The sequence below is a fragment of the Oncorhynchus clarkii genome, chromosome 5, assembly GCF_045791955.1.
Source record: "Oncorhynchus clarkii lewisi isolate Uvic-CL-2024 chromosome 5, UVic_Ocla_1.0, whole genome shotgun sequence".
NCBI lineage: Eukaryota > Metazoa > Chordata > Actinopteri > Salmoniformes > Salmonidae > Oncorhynchus > Oncorhynchus clarkii.
In genome coordinates this window covers 51975071-51993092 of record NC_092151.1, presented here as the reverse complement: position 1 = coordinate 51993092, position 18022 = coordinate 51975071, and the positions used below count along the sequence as shown (strand labels likewise).

The 18022-nt window shown below is 43.2% G+C and overlaps 1 protein-coding gene across 15 annotated transcripts in view; it reads left to right on the top strand.

Annotated features, from left to right (window-relative positions):
* Positions 1-581: 581 nt before the first annotated feature.
* The window catches only part of LOC139408979 (receptor-type tyrosine-protein phosphatase S-like), a 216867-nt gene continuing 199426 nt past the window's right edge, over positions 582-18022 (top strand). For 4 of the 15 annotated variants that reach the window (XM_071153528.1, XM_071153541.1, XM_071153538.1 and 1 more), the window contains exon 1: positions 772-1120. The gene's annotated coding sequence lies outside the window, so the exon portion shown is untranslated. Of the gene's footprint in view, positions 1121-18022 lie in introns of all 15 variants that reach the window. The other 11 variants (XM_071153527.1, XM_071153526.1, XM_071153540.1 and 8 more) reach the window with 8 other exon arrangements.

Sequence of the window (18022 nt, the reverse complement as noted above, 5' to 3'; positions counted from 1 at the left end):
TCAGCCACTTACATTTGAATTATCACTAAAAGAGGGAAGAACCCTTTTCTAAACTGCTAAGAACCCTTGGCAAACCCACTTTTCTTAATGTGTATCATATTTTATGAACCTATGAACTATGAATTTTTACGTCAGATTTCAATCGTGTAGGCCTATTGTTTAACAACAATATTGTCAACATTTATATTTAATTTATAACATTCAGTTATTTAACCACAAGCAATGGTAGGTTAATTACATGTTTGATCAAATGAATGTGCAAATAATGAATGTTTATTCTTTGCGGAACACTATGCTGTTCCGATTGAACGGAATGGGCAGACGCACGCGCGCAAATTGCGCAAATCAGGTCCAAATGCAGCCTACTGTCCTGCCTATCTATCGTAGTGTAAAATACCACATCTGACTGTTTGAGAACACATGTAAGAAAACTGGCTAATTTAAGATCACTATGTCCACGTTGTACCCATACACCGCTACCCTTCCACAACCCTCCCTCTCTCCTGGCCCAGTTTTTTCTCAAAAGGGTCGACCGTGAAGGTTTCAAATAACGTTCGACCCCCAAATCCTCATCTGTTTCCACTCTGTAATGTCATTCACTAGCGAGCGGTCACGTGAGTGTAGAGAGGAGTACATTGTGTATGTGTGTGTGTGTGGCGGGTGGGGTAAATCGACTATGGGGGCACTCGACACGGGTCTTCCCACCGCCAGTCGAATGAGGTGGATTTAGGAAAAAATCCCAAAACCTGGGACGTGGAGATAAACCACAGCAGCAAACAGATACGCATGGAAATCATCGCACGGCTCGCATTTGGGATCATATACTTCTGTTCTATTGAGGCGATCTACTTACTGTAGGAGACTGATATGAAAACGGAAGACAGACTTGCAAGAAAGAGAATGATTGTAGCGGTGGTTTTCCCCGTATCAAAGTGACTCAACGCTTTTGCCCAATTGAAATGTATGATTATTCTCCACTTCGTTATTTCATGGACGCGGCGACATAAGCTTTTTTTTTGCAGGGGAAAAGGAATTTTCAAGTATCTCTCATCTGCCCCCCATAAACTAACCTCTCGGAGGGGGGCGGTTTAAAAAAAAAGACTCTTCTCACGCCACTAAAGTAAGGTCTTACTATTTCCTTTCTGGCTTTCTTGCGTTTTTTTTAGAGAGAAATGAGAACGAAAATAATAGTTGTTTGATTCAAAGTACCTATCCATAGGCTGTAAACGTTTTCTCACCAGTAACGTTAGTCTTCAACTTACCCTTACTTGCTTCCCGCAGATGCCTTTGTTCAACTTCACAAAACGAAAACAGTTTAAAAAACACTTATTTCACACCAGTATGACAAAGTTACATTATAACTGTATTATTATAGCAAAACGTACTTTTTTTTATTTTCTTAAGTAATTCATCTTTTCAACCATAACTAAGAAAGTCATTAGTGTTTTATTCTATTTTACTTACAGTCAGCAAGATGTTGAGTAAATAAAGCTACAATGTTGCAGTATGTAGCCAAGCCTTTCAAATGTATTTAGACAAATGAAGTTGAATTCCTTGATGACTATTTTTGGTTTAGAGACTCGTATGTAGTCTACAGTAATCTCGTTAAATGTGGTCTCCACTATGTTTTCGTGTTGCAAACAACCGTATAAAAACGGCGCGGCAATTGGTGAAGGCTTGTGCCCAGGGGATATGCGCTTTTCACTTCGTTCCCAAGGACGGCCTATCTCAAGACTGTTATTATGTTGATGATGTGTTCCTTTTGAGATGAGCTCAATTGTAGGAGCCGCTATTGAAGCGTGATCTGAGGGCGATTGTCATGAAATTATTGGGCATAAAAGATCTAGGCCTATTCCTAAATTATAGCTCAGAAAAAGATTGAAGTTGAGCCATAGCTTCTGTTTCACTCTCCTATTAACATCAGTTCAATATATCAGTGAGGACGCGGTGAACTTTTGATGACGCATGCTGTGCTGGAAAGTTTTGGACACGGTTCGGTTGCCCACAGGCAGTGCTGAATTATCCAATTTTATGTAGGACGAATCGAATTTGAATCACAATTGGTCTTGATTTAGCATCTAAGCACTTCTAAAATCTTTCCAGAGGCAACATTTTGTTCCTTTTGAACAAACTCTCACTTAATTTAAACCCAAATAAGGAAAGACAATGAATCAGTGTGACTGATACATAGAAATAACAATGAAATACTTACGTTTGGACTATATTGTTGTCATATTATATATGACATATTACACCCTCTAATGCAGCGTGTATATAATAGCTTCACAAAATACATATATTGAGGTCTATGTCAACAGAAAAACATTGGATTTATTGTTTTCTTCCAGGCTTTTTAAATTGTGAAATCTGCTTGCAGTTAAATATTACATCTTGTTGTTGGATATAATAAATAAACCACTTTGTAATGATGAGATCCACATGTTGATAGTCAGAAGGGAGAAAAAGTGTAATCCTTTAGAGTAATTGGACAACACCTTGCATACAAAGAGGCACGAGCCAACTGTGTCCAGCATCCTTAATGTCACTTTAATTGAACAATTTATCACCACTGATCACTGTCAGATGCTAGGAAACAAAGAAGAGGAAAAGACAAGAGGAATGCTGCCAGGCAGGCAGAGGCAGTTAACTGTGACCAAAGGATGTCACAGACTCTGTATCTGCCTTCGGATAAACCACAAATCAATGAATTTATGACTGACAAGCCCGTAAGGAGCTGTAATGAATAAAAGTTGCTCAGTGATGAAAACATTTAATCTGAAAACTCTGTTTATTGAACAAACTTTTGATTTCCCCGAAGCGTTGGGGGATTTTTTTTCCTTCTTCTCACTTGGAAGGGAAAAAGTGAATTGAATTGTGCCCCGGATATGATTTTTGTAAAAAGGTCTTTGTAGGTGTCCTCCCTAGGGTTGTGTTTTGTAAAAAGGTCTTTGTAGGTGTCCTCCCTAGGGTTGGGAAATTCATTTCCTTGCAATTATTACTTTCCGAGCTGTTTTCTTATTTCCCACTTATCTGCACGGTGCTTTTTCTCCATTTTTGAAAGGATCAAAAGGAGGTGATTCCAGACTCTAGTCTTCAGGCCCACTGTCAGAGTAAATAGTAATTACACTGAGGGGCACAAAATTAGGTTTTCAGTTGTTTGACTTTCTGCCTCCCACTTTGAGGCCTGTTTAGGAGCCGACACAAGGCAATGGTTCTTTATACTGTTAGATTGCAGGTTGTCAAACTAAGTTAAAAAAAAATCTTTGTATTATTAACAATTTCATGTAGTACTAGGCCTAATTGATTTTTTTCTATTGGGTGAGTCTTTACCACCCAGTGCCATGTTGATTGCGTTTGAAATGAAATACGAACATTTTTGGCAACATGTTTTCCAATTAGCCCTGTTGCTTTTCAGCTTTGGACGCTATGGTGACAGGCAGCATTAATAGCAGCTGCACCAGCGGACTCTATTGTGTTATCAGCGAGAGAGAGAGAGAGAGCGAGCGGGATAGAGAGACGTGTGTGCAGCACCTGCCGTCTTTACTCGGCCTACTAATTGTGTTTATTCCTCTTAATTTGTCCTGAGTGCTAAATCGGTGCACTTCAACTGGCGTTGGGTGCAATTTGTCTGGCGGTGAATGGAGGAGGCATTGTGTCTTTGAACGGTAGCCCTTTTCCCTTTGATACCTGGACTTAGTGGTTTCAATCGTCGCTAAGGGAGGAAACCTTTTACTTAGTCAGTTAATGGAAAGGCTGGATCATGACTTGCGCTGTAGATTTTTTATTTAATTTATTTAACCTTTATTTAACCAGGTAGGCTAGTTGAGAACAAGTTCTCATTTACAACTGCGACCTGGCCAAGATAAAGCAAAGCAGTGTGACATTAACAACAACACAGAGTTACACATAAGATATACAAACATACAGTCAATAACACAATAGAAAAAATTTACATATACAGTGTGCAAATGAGGTAAGATTAGGAGGTGAGGCATTAAATCGGCCATAGTGGCGAAATCATTTCAATTTAGCAATTAAACACGGGAGTGGTAGATGTGAAGAAGATGAATGTTCAAGGAGAGAAACGGGTACAAAGGAGCAAAACAAAATAATAATGAGGGCTATGACTGGTTTGTGACTTAACCCTTCATCAAGATCTCAGTGGTGAATCGTAGACGGAGTAGCCTCCATTCAAACTGCCCAAAAGTAGTGTCGAAATAAATCGGACCGTCTTCCAGGCTCCAGTTACTGCTTGTAGCTTTCCACCTCACACCTGCACTGTGGCCACAGGGGATAAGCGATTAGGGCTGTGGAATTATTGACCGCTTTGCCCAGACGTGTTCACCGGAGTCCAAATCAGTAGATTGGCCTCGGCAACAGGCCCCTGTTGGAGGTGAGAATTTGCCCTAACCCCGAGATTCCCAAAATGATATTTACACACGAGTCTCCCCTGAGCGCGGTTGGCCCAAAACAAGCAGTGCTCGCTTTAGGGGGTGCCGCAGGGTCAGAGCCCGAGACCAGATAAGACAGACAGGAATAGTGGCGGCGAACTTGACAGGGTTGATCCATATCACACTCGGTTGTACGCCTGAGCTAGGACGGGAGGCTCAAGTCTCTTCTCTGTCTCATGCTGGCTTTTCCTAAATCTGCCCACAGACAGATAAAGCTCAAGCCCTGACCTTGCTTTGGCACCAGAACTTCCTCTTGTCTATCTGGGGGCTCTAAAGGGACTTCATAGACACACTGCCAGGGCATACACATCCCTTGTCCCCAGATACGGGGGGTTTGCCCCAATGATTTGCTCCAGTTCCTTTGATGATGATGTGTTGATAGTGCATTATTTACTTTGGGGAGGGGGCAAGGGTACCCCCTTGTTTGACTCCTATGCCGGCTATTCCCCACACACCCCTCCTGTTCCAATCCTCAGTCTTTATGGTTATGGAGTTAATGTGAACTGGTGTTTCATGGAGAGGTTGTAATTAACACCCCGCCTGGGATAAGCCAGGCGATTGGGCTCTTTCTGTCTCTCATGCCCCCTCTGATTCCGTCACTGGGCCGCTCTCCAGCTTGTTAAGTATGATTACCAGCTGGTGTTCTCAGATTGATGGAGCCTTCGCCGTGGGGCGTCCTCACAAACCTGGTTATGTCAGGAAAAAGGCACCCCACCCAGAGTTATGACCCCTAGGAGGTTGTGGAGAGCCACTGACACCCCATTCATACGCCTGAGGGGGTCATGTTGGCAGGTTGGGATTGGCCCATTTATTCTCCACTTAGGGCCCACACTGGATGGCTGTCCCATTGAGCCATTGGCAGGGGGATTTGTGAAGTCTTAGTTTGTCTTATAAGGAGTTGTCGTAAATGTAGGCCTACATGAAGTATTGTAAGTATTCCTCAGACCCACCGACAGACTGTCGGAGTTGTGTGCTGGTGGGGTGTAGTATCGAAGGGGATCCCCATCCCCCAGTGCATTCTCAATCAATGCTGTTGATCACCCCAACATGTTGAAGTAAAGGAATTCAAGGTAAATTGAGATACTTTTCTGAACGAGCAAAATACATATGCAGGAGGAAGGACACACATATACAGTCGTGGCCAAACGTTTTGAGAATGACACAAATATTAATTTCCACAAAGTTTGCTGCTTCAGTGTCTTGAGATTTTGGTCAGACGTTGCTATGGAATACTGAAGTATAATTACAAGCATTTCATAGTTGTCAAAGGCTTTTATTGACAATTACATGAAGATGATGAAAAGAGTCTATATTTGCAGTGTTGACCCTTATTTTTCAAGACCTCTGCAATTCACCCTGGCATGCTGCCAATTAACCTCAGGGCCACATCCTGACTGATGGCAGCCCATTCTTGCATAATCAATGCTTGGACTTTGTCAGAATTTGTGGGTTTTCGTTTGTCCTCCCGACAATTGAGGATTGACCACAAGTTCTCAATGGGATTAAGGCCTGGGGAGTTTCCTGGCCATGGACCCAAAATATCGATGTTTTGTTCCCCGAGCCACTGAGTTATCACTTTTGCCTTATGGCAAGGTGCTCCATCATTCTGGAAAAGGCATTGTTTGTCACCAAACTGTTCCTGGATGGTTGGGAGAAGTTGCTCTCGGAGGATGTGTTGGTACCATTCTTTATTCATGGCTGTGTTCTTAGGCAAAATTGTGAGTGAGCCCACTCCCTTGGCTGAGAAGCAACCCCACACATGAATGGTCTCAGGATGCTTTGCTGTTGGTAAACTGATGGTAAAGCTCACCTTGTCTTCTCTGGACAAGCTTTTTTCCGGATGCCCCAAACAATCGGAAAGGGGATTCATCAGAGAAAATGACTTCACCCCAGTCCTCAGCAGTCCAAACCCTGTACCTTTTGCAGAATATCAGTCTGTCCCTGATGTTTTCCCTGGAGAGAAATTGCTTCTTTGCTGCCCTTCTTGACACCAGGCCATCCTCCAAAAGTATTCGCCTCACTGTGCGTGCAGATGCACTCACACCTGCCTGCTGCCATTCCTGAGCAAGCTCTGTATTGGTGGTATCCACGATCCCGCAGCTGAATCAACTTTAGGAGACGGTCCTGGCGCTTGCTGGACTTTCTTGGGAGCCCTGAAGCCTTGTTCACAACAATTGAACCGCTCTCCTTGAAGTTCTTGATTATCCGGTAAATGGTTGATTTAGGTGCAATCTTACTGGCAGAAATATCCTTGCCTGTGATGCCCGTTTTGTGCAAAGCAATGATGACGGCACGTGTTTCCTTGCAGGTAACTATGGTTGACAGAGGAAGAACAATGATTCCAAGCACCACCCTCCTTTTGAAGCTTCCATTCTGTTAATCGAAATCAATCAGCATGACAGAGTGATCTCCAGCCTTGTCCTCGTCAACACTCACACCTGTGTTAACGAGAGAATCACTGACATGATGTCAGCTGGTCCTTTTGTGGCAGGGATGAAATGCAGTGGAAATGTTTTTGGGGATTCAGTTCATTTGCATGGCAAAGAGGGACTTTGCAATTAACGTTGCAACTAATTGCAATTCATCTGATCACTCTTCATAACATTCTGGAATATATGCAAATTGCCATCATACAAACCTGAGGCAGCAGACTTTGTGAAAATTAATATTTGTGTCATTCTCAAAACTTTTGGCCACGACTGTACATAAACACACCTTTGTTTTCCGTCTTTCACGCATCTCGCAGAGCAAAATGAATGTTGCTAAGACGAATGAATGCTAAGATGACAAGTGTCACAGACTTTCTCCTCAGTCACAAACAAAAAGCACACGCTCTGTTAATGCACGACGTGGCACTTGAATTACACATTACGTTTAACATTTCTATTAGCAATGTACGAGGTTTGCTAGAATGCCAACATGTGACATTCGAAATGCATACCAAACATAGTAAATCTTTGTTTTCCCCCGGCTTTAGCATTTCAGTGCTATAGAAAGTGGGAATGTTGCTGTGTTTACATGCCCCAGAGAGCCCCATTCTAGCATTCTTTCGAAGAGTGTGATGCCAATAGCGCTTCAGGCTTGGGAGTGGGGCTACTGCTATACTTAGACTGAAACTGGCAACAGTAGTGGAAGATTGGGTCAGGTAGTAGTAACAGCCTGCCCAAGCTGGAGGAGGGGTGGTAAAGATAGGGGTTAAAGGGGGGTGTGTACGGGGGGGGGTGTTTGGCGTTGAGTCTTTAGAAGCTAAAAAAGCCTCGAGGGGAGAAGGGGTAGGGGAGGGAAAAAGAGCGAGAGCGAGGGAGATGGGGGTCTTCATGTGCGAAAAGCTGTTAATCCTCTGGCTTTTGTGTCCAAACAGAAAGCCCAGGGCAAGATGGGTAGGTCCGGGCGCATTCAAAAGCCCCTCTTTTGTTGTCGTTCTCCCCCAAAACTGGCGGACATCTGGTAGGGGAAACAGAATGGCAATGGGGGAACTTTGGGGGAAGGGGGGTTGAGCGAGTGAGGGAAAGGGGGTGTTGTTATAGTGAAAAGGAGGGAACGACCAATGGGAGTTGGCAGATAATTGATGGATGCAAGTAATTGTGTGTAGTGCAAGCATGGAAACATGGGCCTCTGGGAGAGCGGGGGCTAGGGAAAGGAGGAGAGAGGGGGGGGGGGGAGTTTGCATCTCACGGCTGTTACAGCGCATCACTCAAGGATGGCTAGGGTTAAACAGGAGTAAGAACCATTCTGTCAAGTCATTTGTTCATCTCAGTACATGGGGGATATTCGTCTGGTTGAGACAAATAGCATAGCAGTCAGGGAGCCCCCTATGTCAGCCTCAAACAAGTCCAATTGGAAGTACCCGGAAGGCGTACAGTCTTTCTGGTATCCTATCGAGCTTGACTCGATTTGTATGCAGACGCTGTTTTTTTTTGTTGCAAATACAGTGGCTGTTGTTGTGTGCCTAAAACGCCTCCTCACGATTTCTCGTAATTCTCATTTCCGTCTCTTTTCAGACCGACACACTGAAACCATTTATTTTGTATTAATAATCCCCCTTTACCGTCAAAGCTCCAATCAAAAGACTGTAATTACAACTGGGAGATCGAGCTCCTTCTAATAGCGTAGCAGCGTGCGCCTGGTTTTCAAAAGGCATGTGCTCTAGCCTGTATACACAAATGACACTGCACCAGTGGTGCGTGTAAAAGCGCGAGTCGAGATGCATTTTGTTTCCCTCGCCTTTGCTGCGAATCACAGGCTTGTCTCTTGCCGACGAGAAGAAAGGAACGTGTTTTGTCATGCGCATCGCTCTGGAAGCAAGTACACCTTTCGGAGGCGAGACGCCCTCGCAGGCAGCTCGACGTATGACATTTCTATGTAAATACCGGGCGGCCCCCGCTGTATTCAGGAGAACAGCTAACAGACTGTTTTTCCCAGACATTTGTTGTGGTAAATGCTTGGCTGTTTGGACCCAACCGTTACCCTGTCAGGTGGGATGAAGGCATAGTTGTAGCTCCTTATTTTCTTGTTTAGAGCACTGCTGCTATCCGTGTGTGTGCCTCGGGTTGTCCACAACCTCTGGCTACACACAGATACACACACACACACACACACACACACATACACATACACACACACACATATATATGAAAGGTAGCAACATATCCCCTTGATACACAGTGACACCAAGGTGTATGTTACAATAAAACAGTATTTTTTCTTACCTCATCCCCACATTTTGAACAGTAGCCAATCTCTGTAGCGGTAGCTAAACGTAATTGAGAAGGGAAGAATGATGGGGAAAATACATAAATTAACTCTTGTGTCTCAGTGTCAGTGGAGATAATCCTGGCAATCAGAGCGATACGGCGCTTTGGAGATTACTGGGACCAGAGGGAGGTGTATCTATATAGCCTTCTTATTTATTTATTATTACGCACGCTGAAATACATTTGGGGGAGAAAAAAAAATCTTTTTTTTTAATAGGAGAGATTGTCTCCGACGGTAAACCGCTTTACACTTTTTGTTTGTTACAAAAGTGGGGATTTGTGGCAGCTAGAGTAGCTGATTGAGGGCCCCTGTCGCGCTCCCTCTTTTCCCCCCAGTGTCAAGATTAGAGAATAAAACGAATGATACCTCGCCGTACACCTGTAATTTGTGTGCTTCCGACGTTGCTAGAGCGTTACCTGAGCGTTGTCTCAGCGTTCTGCTTTGACCTTGCCTTTTGCCATTGAGCAGCGGTGCTCTAACAAAGAAAGACTGCCGATTTATCTGCGGGGATGGGAATTGGATGAACAAAGGAGGGAGAACAGGAAGGGAAAGCCTACAAGGAAATAAATGGGGCCGTTATCTCGCGCTGTCTATTTGCCGGTTGATGCGAGGGGATAGCGTCAACAAATAAAGGGTGTGCGGAGCAGGCATCGGTGGATTAAGGCCTGCTGTGTACCTTGGCGAGGCAGCGAGCTCTCACAGTGTGCGCTGCATGGGGAGATGTAGAGGCCTTCTCATATACAGTAGCAGTCAAAAGTTTGGACACGGCAACTCATTCAAGTGTTTTCCTAAATTAGTAGTACTTTCTACATTGTATAATAATAGTGAGGACATCAAAACTATGAATTAACACATATGGAATCATGTAGTGACCCCCCAAAAAAGTGTTTTAATTATATTTGATTTTAAAATATTCAAAGTAGCCACCCTTTGCCTTGAACTTTTGACTGCTTCTGTACATGCTAGGAAGGAATATGGAGGCTAGATATGAGAGGTGTGTTAAGCAGGAAGAGGGAGTTGGGGAAGTGCTGTTACATGAACGCACACGCACGCATCAGGCAGTTTGAACTTTATGGATAACCCGGTCAGAGAAATGGGACGTTTTGGAAGGACGCCCTTCGTTACCGAACCCTCTATGACTGAGCACATAGGCTGGCACTCCCTCTCCATCCATGGTGGGGTACGGGGGGGGGGGGGGGGGGGGGGGGGGGGGGGGGGGGGCGTGTCCCCACATGACATGTGTCATCGCGCAGCCCCCAATCTGTAGTCGCGATTGGGCGGAGGTGGAGGAGGAGAGGGAGAACACGAGGAGAAACAAAAGCAGGTCTGAGGGGGGTAACAGGCGGAGCATGGGAGCTGCCCTGGGGTGAAAAGATGGATGGAGAGGGGGACAAAGATGGAGAAATAGAGCGAGAGAGTGACAGACAGACAGAGAGCCTGTCGGAGAAGCAGAAGGGAGATGGAGAGACAGGCGAGGGGCTAGCTGTCATTAGCATTGAGATAAAGGTGGGCTAATGAATTTGATCCCTGTCCATTCTTCCTTTGCGGTTCCATATGGGTGAAGAGAGAGATAAATAGAGACAGGCTGGCTTCAGCTCCACCAACCAGAGCCAAACTCTCTCTCCTCATGTCAGGCTGCTTTTAACCCCATTCTGCCCAAGATGGCCGCCTGCCGCTTCACTTGCCAACTGCTGTGGCAGAGCCCCTGCCAGGGCCATATTATAGTGGCAATGCCAGAGGGGGAGTGCCTGAATACAACCGTACCATCTGCCAAGCAGATTATTAATCTATCTGTCCATGTATCTCTGTGTGGTGGGTTGTAGCTAGCGTGCTACAGGGTGTAGTTTGTAAAGTAAAGAGGGTGAACAGAAAACGTTTGACCTCTGTCATTGCCAACAAAGGGTATATCTCAAAATTGAGATAAACTTTTGTTATTGACCAAATACTTATTTTCCACCATAATTTGCAAATAAATTCATTAAAAATCCTACAATGATTTTTCTGGATTTTTTTCTCATTTTGTCTGTCATAGTTGAAGTACCTATGATGAAAATTACAGGCCTCTCTCATCTTTTTAAGTGGGAGAACTTGCACAATTGGTGGCTGACTAAATCCTTTTTTTGCCCCACTGTATGTAAGTGTAGACTTGAATTCATTTTCTTGTGTTTGTTTGTGTTTTCTGGCCACTGCCAACCTCTATCAGTGTTTCCTTTTGCCGCACGATGGAACTCTACAGTTGCCTGTAGCTTTGTTTTGACTAGCTATTCTTGAGATACACAACCATATCTTTCATGTTAGCGTGTTGTTAGCTAGCATACACACACAGAGCCAGTGTATCTGCCTATCTTCCAGCTGTAGCTGTGTGGTGGGAATAATCAGTCCTCAGGCGCTTCTACCCGGAAACGAATAAAGAGGTGGGCCCCTCCATTGTAAATCACAGTCGGGTCTTGTTGGGTGTAATGGCTGTAAAAGTGATCAGTCTCTGGCCTTTACCTTTGTTCAACACTAATGAATGCTAACTGAATATTAAAGACAACAGAGAAGGGACGCGAGGTAGGATGGCCATTTAGGAATTCAAGTTGACGGGGAGATTCATCTGTCTTCTGACATTGGCATTTTGGACAAAATTAGAGTTGAGGGAACAGTCAAACAGTTATGGACCGGTTTGGACCAGTCTAAGAGATTATGACATATTTTTTTAAAAAACCTTTTTCAGCTCTCATGACAAATATATTAAAAACCTCTCCTTGCACCCCCCCCCCCCCCCCCCCCCCCCTACAAAATATCAACGTAGCTGTACTATATTTAAACAGGTCAAGGCTAGAAGGAACCTTGAGGAAACCTACGGCCTCTTTTGAAGTCAGCTATTTAATCCCATTCAAGTGCGTCACCGACTTCAAAGAGGGAATTTCATTGCAAACCTATTGATTTTCTTTTTTTCCTACGTACACAATCTGCGACTCATAACCAATGTTTTTTTCTAGAAGGGTATACTGTAGCTATATTGAGAGCAGGGCTGTAACTCAAGGTGAAGTGTGTTTGTGTGTGTATGATACTAGCTTTATTCGGATGGGAAATGCAATTGCAGATGCGTGTGTGTACTGTTATATAGGGATTTGACAAATGTAAAAATGTTGTTAACATTGGGTCGGCAGGGTAGCCTAGTGGTTAGAGCGTTGGGCTAGTAACCGGAAGGTTGCAAGTTCAAATCCCTGAGCTGTCGTTCTGCCCCTGAACAGGCAGTTAACCCACTGTTCCTAGACTGTCATTGAAAATAAGAATTTGTTCTTAACTGACTTGCCTAGTTAAATAAAGGTAACAAAAACATTTCAACTGCCCATTTGTATTGTTTAAATGACAAGAAGAAATCATATAATGAAGTGAATTCACAATTCAGATATGGTGTTGCGTAGGGGGAAATGTAGTTTCAATCTTCTGCAGTCCTGGCCTCTCAGCAACGGTGGTAGGTTCTCTGCTGTGTGCCTCTCCTCCATGTTCTCTGTTGTCAGTACATGGGACTTCATGTCCCACAATATCTCCATCTGGGCAGTCACAGTTTTTTCCAACATGGCATCTTGTAGTCTGGTTCTAGATATGCCATTAGCGCCTTGAAGCCGACATCATTTCTGTAATCAGCGCTGTGATTCAGCACTGGTGTTTATGAGTCCTGCCACTGTAAAGCTTGCATTTCACCACCTTCTCATTTAACTTCTCGAAGTATTGCTATACTTTGCTGCCGTCTCTTCCCTGTCTCCCTTTCTGCCTTTTTCCCCCAACTCTTAACGATGATGACGTGCAGAGCGCTTCATATCCGTGGCATTTGAAAGATGCATATCTCTTCCTACTAACGTTACAGCTAGCCCCAAAGGCCGTCAGATGGCGATATTGAGTCGTTTCATCTTACCGTCCGAAGGCATTGTATGCAACTAGCTATAAACACGTATCCCTGATGGAGCAGTTCATACATAAAACATTCTCCATTCAGCCTGCAAAGGCGTTCATTTCCTCCGTAACTCGATTTAATGGCAAGAAGGCGGGAGAATACTGAAACACCATTTTCTACCATCATAATAGAGTGGCTAATGCAACTTCCTGATGTTGCGCCCTGCGTTCAGCCAGGGGTAAACAACAGACTGCTGCAACCTGATTGTCTGAACACAATATGCAACATCTGGCACTAGCGTTCTTAGGAATTAGTCACTCTAGCATGGTGGTGGAAAAGGGTGTTTCATAAAGAAAGTACCCATATTTCCCCCCTTTTTTTTTGCCTTTTCGCCATTAAATCAAGTTAAGGAGGAATCAATGCCTTTGCAGCCTGTATGGAGAGTGATTTATATAAAAACCGGGCGACAGGGAAACGATTGTATAGCTGGCTGCATACTATGCCTCCAGACTGTAAAATGAAAGAACTCAATAGCCACCTGCCAGCCTTGGAGCTACGTTACAGCATTGTTACATTAGGTATTTGTAAAAAAATAAATTAAAAAAAATCATTTATAATGATGATCGGAACCTGTTAGTTGTAGTTTTGTGATAACTACACTGCGATTTTAATTTTGTAAAAAAAAAAATTGTTTAGTTTAGGGATTTTTTGAAAACGTTACCTACAGTTGGAGTCAGAAGTTTACATACTCCTTAAACAAATACATTTAAACTCAGTTTTTCATAATTCCTGGCATGTAATCCTAGTAAAGGTTCCCTGTCGTAGGTCAGTTAGGATTACCACTTTATTTTAAGAATGTGAAATGTCAGATTAATAGTAGAGAGAATTATTTATATCAGCTTTTATTTATTTCATCACATTCCCAGTGGGTCAGAAGTTTACATACACTCAATTAGTATTTGGTAGCATTGCCTTTATATGGTTTAACTTGGGTCCAACATTTCAAGTAGCCTTCCACAAGCTTCCCACAATAAGTTGGGTGAATTTTAGCCCATTCCTCCTGACAGAGATGGTGTTTGGAGTCAGGTTTGTAGGCCTCCTTGCTCGCACCCGCTTTTTCAGTTATGCTCACAAATTTTCTATAGGATTGAGGTCAGGGCTTTGTGATGGCCACTCCAATACCTTGACTTTGTTGTCCTTAAGCCATTTTGCCACAATTTTGGAAGTATGCTTGTGGTCATTGCCCATTTGGAAGACCCATTTGTGATCAAGGTTTAACTTCCTGACTGATGTCTTGAGATTATACCTTCAGGTGTTTGGAAATTGCTCCCAAGGATGAACCATACTTGAGGTGGTCCTGGCTGATTTCTTTAGATTTTCCCATGATGTCAAGCAAAGAGTCACTGAGTTTGAAGGTAGGTCTTGAAATATATCCACAGGTACACCTCCAATTGACTCAAATGATGTCAATTAGCTTAACAGAAGCTTCTAAAGCCATTACATAATTTTCTGGAGTTTTTATAAGCTGTTTAAAGGCACAGTCAACTTAGTGTATGTAAACTTCTGACCCACTGGAATTCAAATCAAATCCAATTTTATTTGTCACATACACATGGTTAGCAGATGTTAATGCGAGTCTAGCGAAATGCTTGTGCTTCTAGTTCCGACAATGCAGTAATAACCAACAAGTAATCTAGCTAACAATTCCAAAACTACTACCTTATAGACACAAGTGTAAGGGGATAAAGAATATGTACATAAAGATATATTAATGAGTGATGGTACAGAGCGGCATAGGCAAGATACAGTAGATGGTATTGAGTGCAGTATATACATATGAGATGAGTATGTAAACAAAGTGGCATAGTTAAAGTGGCTAGGGATACATGTATTACATAAAGATGCAGTAGATGATATAGAGTACAGTATATACGTATACATATGAGATGAATAATGTAGGGTATGTAAACATTATATTAGGTAGCATTGTTTAAAGTGGCTAGTGATATATTTTACATCATTTCCCATCAATTCCCATTATTAAAGTGGCTGGAGTTGAGTCAGTGTGTTGGCAGCAGCCACTCAATGTTAGTGGTGGCTGTTTAACAGTCTGATGGCCTTGAGATAGAAGCTGTTTTTCAGTCTCTCAGTCCCAGCTTTGATGCACCTGTACTGACCTTGCCTTCTGGATGATAGCGGGGTGAACAGGCAGTGGCTTGGGTGGTTGTTGTCCTTGATGATCTTTATGGCCTTCCTGTGACATCGGGTGGTGTAGGTGTCCTGGAGGGCAGGTAGTTTGCCCCCGGTGATGCGTTGTGCAGACCTCTCTACCCTCTGGAGAGCCTTACGGTTGTGGGCGGAGCAGTTGCCGTACCAGGCGGTGATACAGCCCGCCAGGATGCTCTCGATTGTGCATCTGTAGAAGTTTGTGAGTGCTTTTGGTGACAAGCCAAATTTCTTCAGCCTCCTGAGGTTGAAGAGGCGCTGCTGCGCCTTCTTCACGATGCTGTCTGTGTGGGTGGACCAATTGTGATACAGTGAATTATAAGTGCCTGTAAACAATTGTTGGAAAAATTACTTGTGTCATGCACAAAGTAGATTTCCTAACCGACTTGCCAAAACCATAGTTTGGTAACACGAAATTTGTGGAGTGGTTGAAAAACTGAATCAGATTTTATTTGTCACATGTTTCGTAGACAACTGGCGTGGACTAACAGTAAAATGCTTACTTATGGGCCCTTCCCAAGAATGCAGAGAGTAAGAAAACAAGTAAACCGGGTAATAATAGATACACAACGAGTAACGATTACTTGGCTATGTACAAGCGGTACCAGCACCCAGTCAATGTGCAGGGGTACAAGGTAATTGAGGTAGATATGTACATATAACTAAGAATTGAGTGACAGATAGTAAACAGTAGCAGCATATGTGATGACTTAAAAAAAAAGTTTTAAAAAAGGGTCAATGCTATGATAGAGCTTGGCTACGGCTGCCTCCGCCAACAAGCTGGAATTCTGGAGGCACATTGCAGTGTGTGGAGTCATAGTTAAGTCGATTTGACCCCTGTGGTTTATGAGTAATGCGGAGATTTGAGCGTGGTTGGTATGTAGGGCCTCAGTTGTGGTTTGTGCCCATTGGCTTCAATGACTATGACTAGGCTGCATGGGATTGTAGAAAGCTGGTGAACACAAGCCCTGTGGCCACACCAGATCTGCCATCATCAAAGCCACACTCGCAGGCCATATTTTTAAGAAGCAACATGTTGTAATTAACTTCAAAAGCACTAATGACTTTGATGTCAACGGGATGAAGAATTAAGAAAAACTTGTTTAAATCAAATCTTTAATTATGTGGAAAAACAAGTTTTAAAACCCTTGCTTACTCCTGACCTGTGTGTAGTATTGTAAGATTAGCCTGTTGATTGAAGCACCAAGATGCTTGTCCAATGTAGTTCTAAAGATGCCCGGATTGTGTGTGAGCTTGCATAACTATGTACAGTTGAAGTCAGAAGTTTACATACACTTAGGTTGAAGTCATTAAAACTCATTTTTCAAACACTCCACAAATTTCGTGTTAACAAAGTATAGTTTTGGCAAGTCGGTTAGGATATCTACTTTGTGCATGACACAAGTCATTTTTCCAACAATTGTTTACAGACAGATTATTTCACTAATAATTCACTTAATCACAATTCCAGTGGGTCAGAAGTTTACATACATTAAGTTGACTGTGCCTTTAAACAGTTTGGAAAATTCCATAAAATGATGTCATGGCTTTAGAAGCTTCTGATAGGCTCATTGACATAATTTGGGTCAATTGGAGGTGTACCTGTGGATGTATTTCAAGGCCTAACTTCAAACTCAGTGCCTTTTTGTTTGACATCATGGGGAAATCAAAAGAAATCAGCCAAGACCTCAGAAAAAAATATTGTAGACCTACACAAGTCTGGTTCTTCCTTGGGAGCAATTTCCAAATGCCCGAAGGTACCACGTTCATCTGTACAAACAATAGTATGCAAGTATAAACACCATGGGACCACGCAGCCGTCATACCGCTCAGGAAGGAGACGCATTCTGTCTCCTAGAGATGAACGAACTTTGGTGCGAAAAGTGCAAATCAATCCCAGAACAACAGAAAAGGACATTGTGAAGATGTTGGAGGAAACAGAAACAAAAATATCTATATCCACAGTAAAAACGAGTCCTATATCGCTCAGCAAGGAAGAAGCCACTGCTCCAAAACCACCATTAAAAAGCCAGACTACGGTTAGCAACGGCACATGGGACAAAGATTGTACTTTTTGGAGAAATGTCCTCTGGTCAGATTAAACAAAACTAGAACTGTTTGGCCATAATGACCATTGTTATGTTTGGGGGAAAAAGGGGGTGGCTTGCAAGCCAAAGAACACCATCCCAACCGTGAAGCACGAGGGTGGCAGCATCATGTTGTGGGGGTGCTTTGCTGCAGGAGGAACTGGTGCACTTCACAAAATAGATGGCATCATGAGGGAGGAAAATTATGTGGATATATTGAAGCAACATCTCAAGACATCAGCCAGGAAGTTAAAGCTTGGTCGCAAATGGGTTTTCCAAATGGACAATGACCCCAAGCATACTTACAAAGTTGTGGCAAAATGGCTTAAGGGCAACAAAGTCAAGGTATTGGAGCGGCCATCACAAAGCCCTAACCTCAATTTGTGGGCAGAAGCGTGTGAAAGCAAGGAGGCCTACAAACCTGACTCAGTTACCACAGCTCTGTCAGGAGGAATGGGCCAAAATCCACCCAACTTATTGAGAGAAGCTTGTGGATGACTACCCTAAAACAGTTAAACATTTTAAAGGCAATGCTATCAAATACTAATTGAGTGTTTGTAAACTGCTGACCCACTAGGAATGTGATGAAATAAATAAAAGCTGAAATAAATAATTCTCTC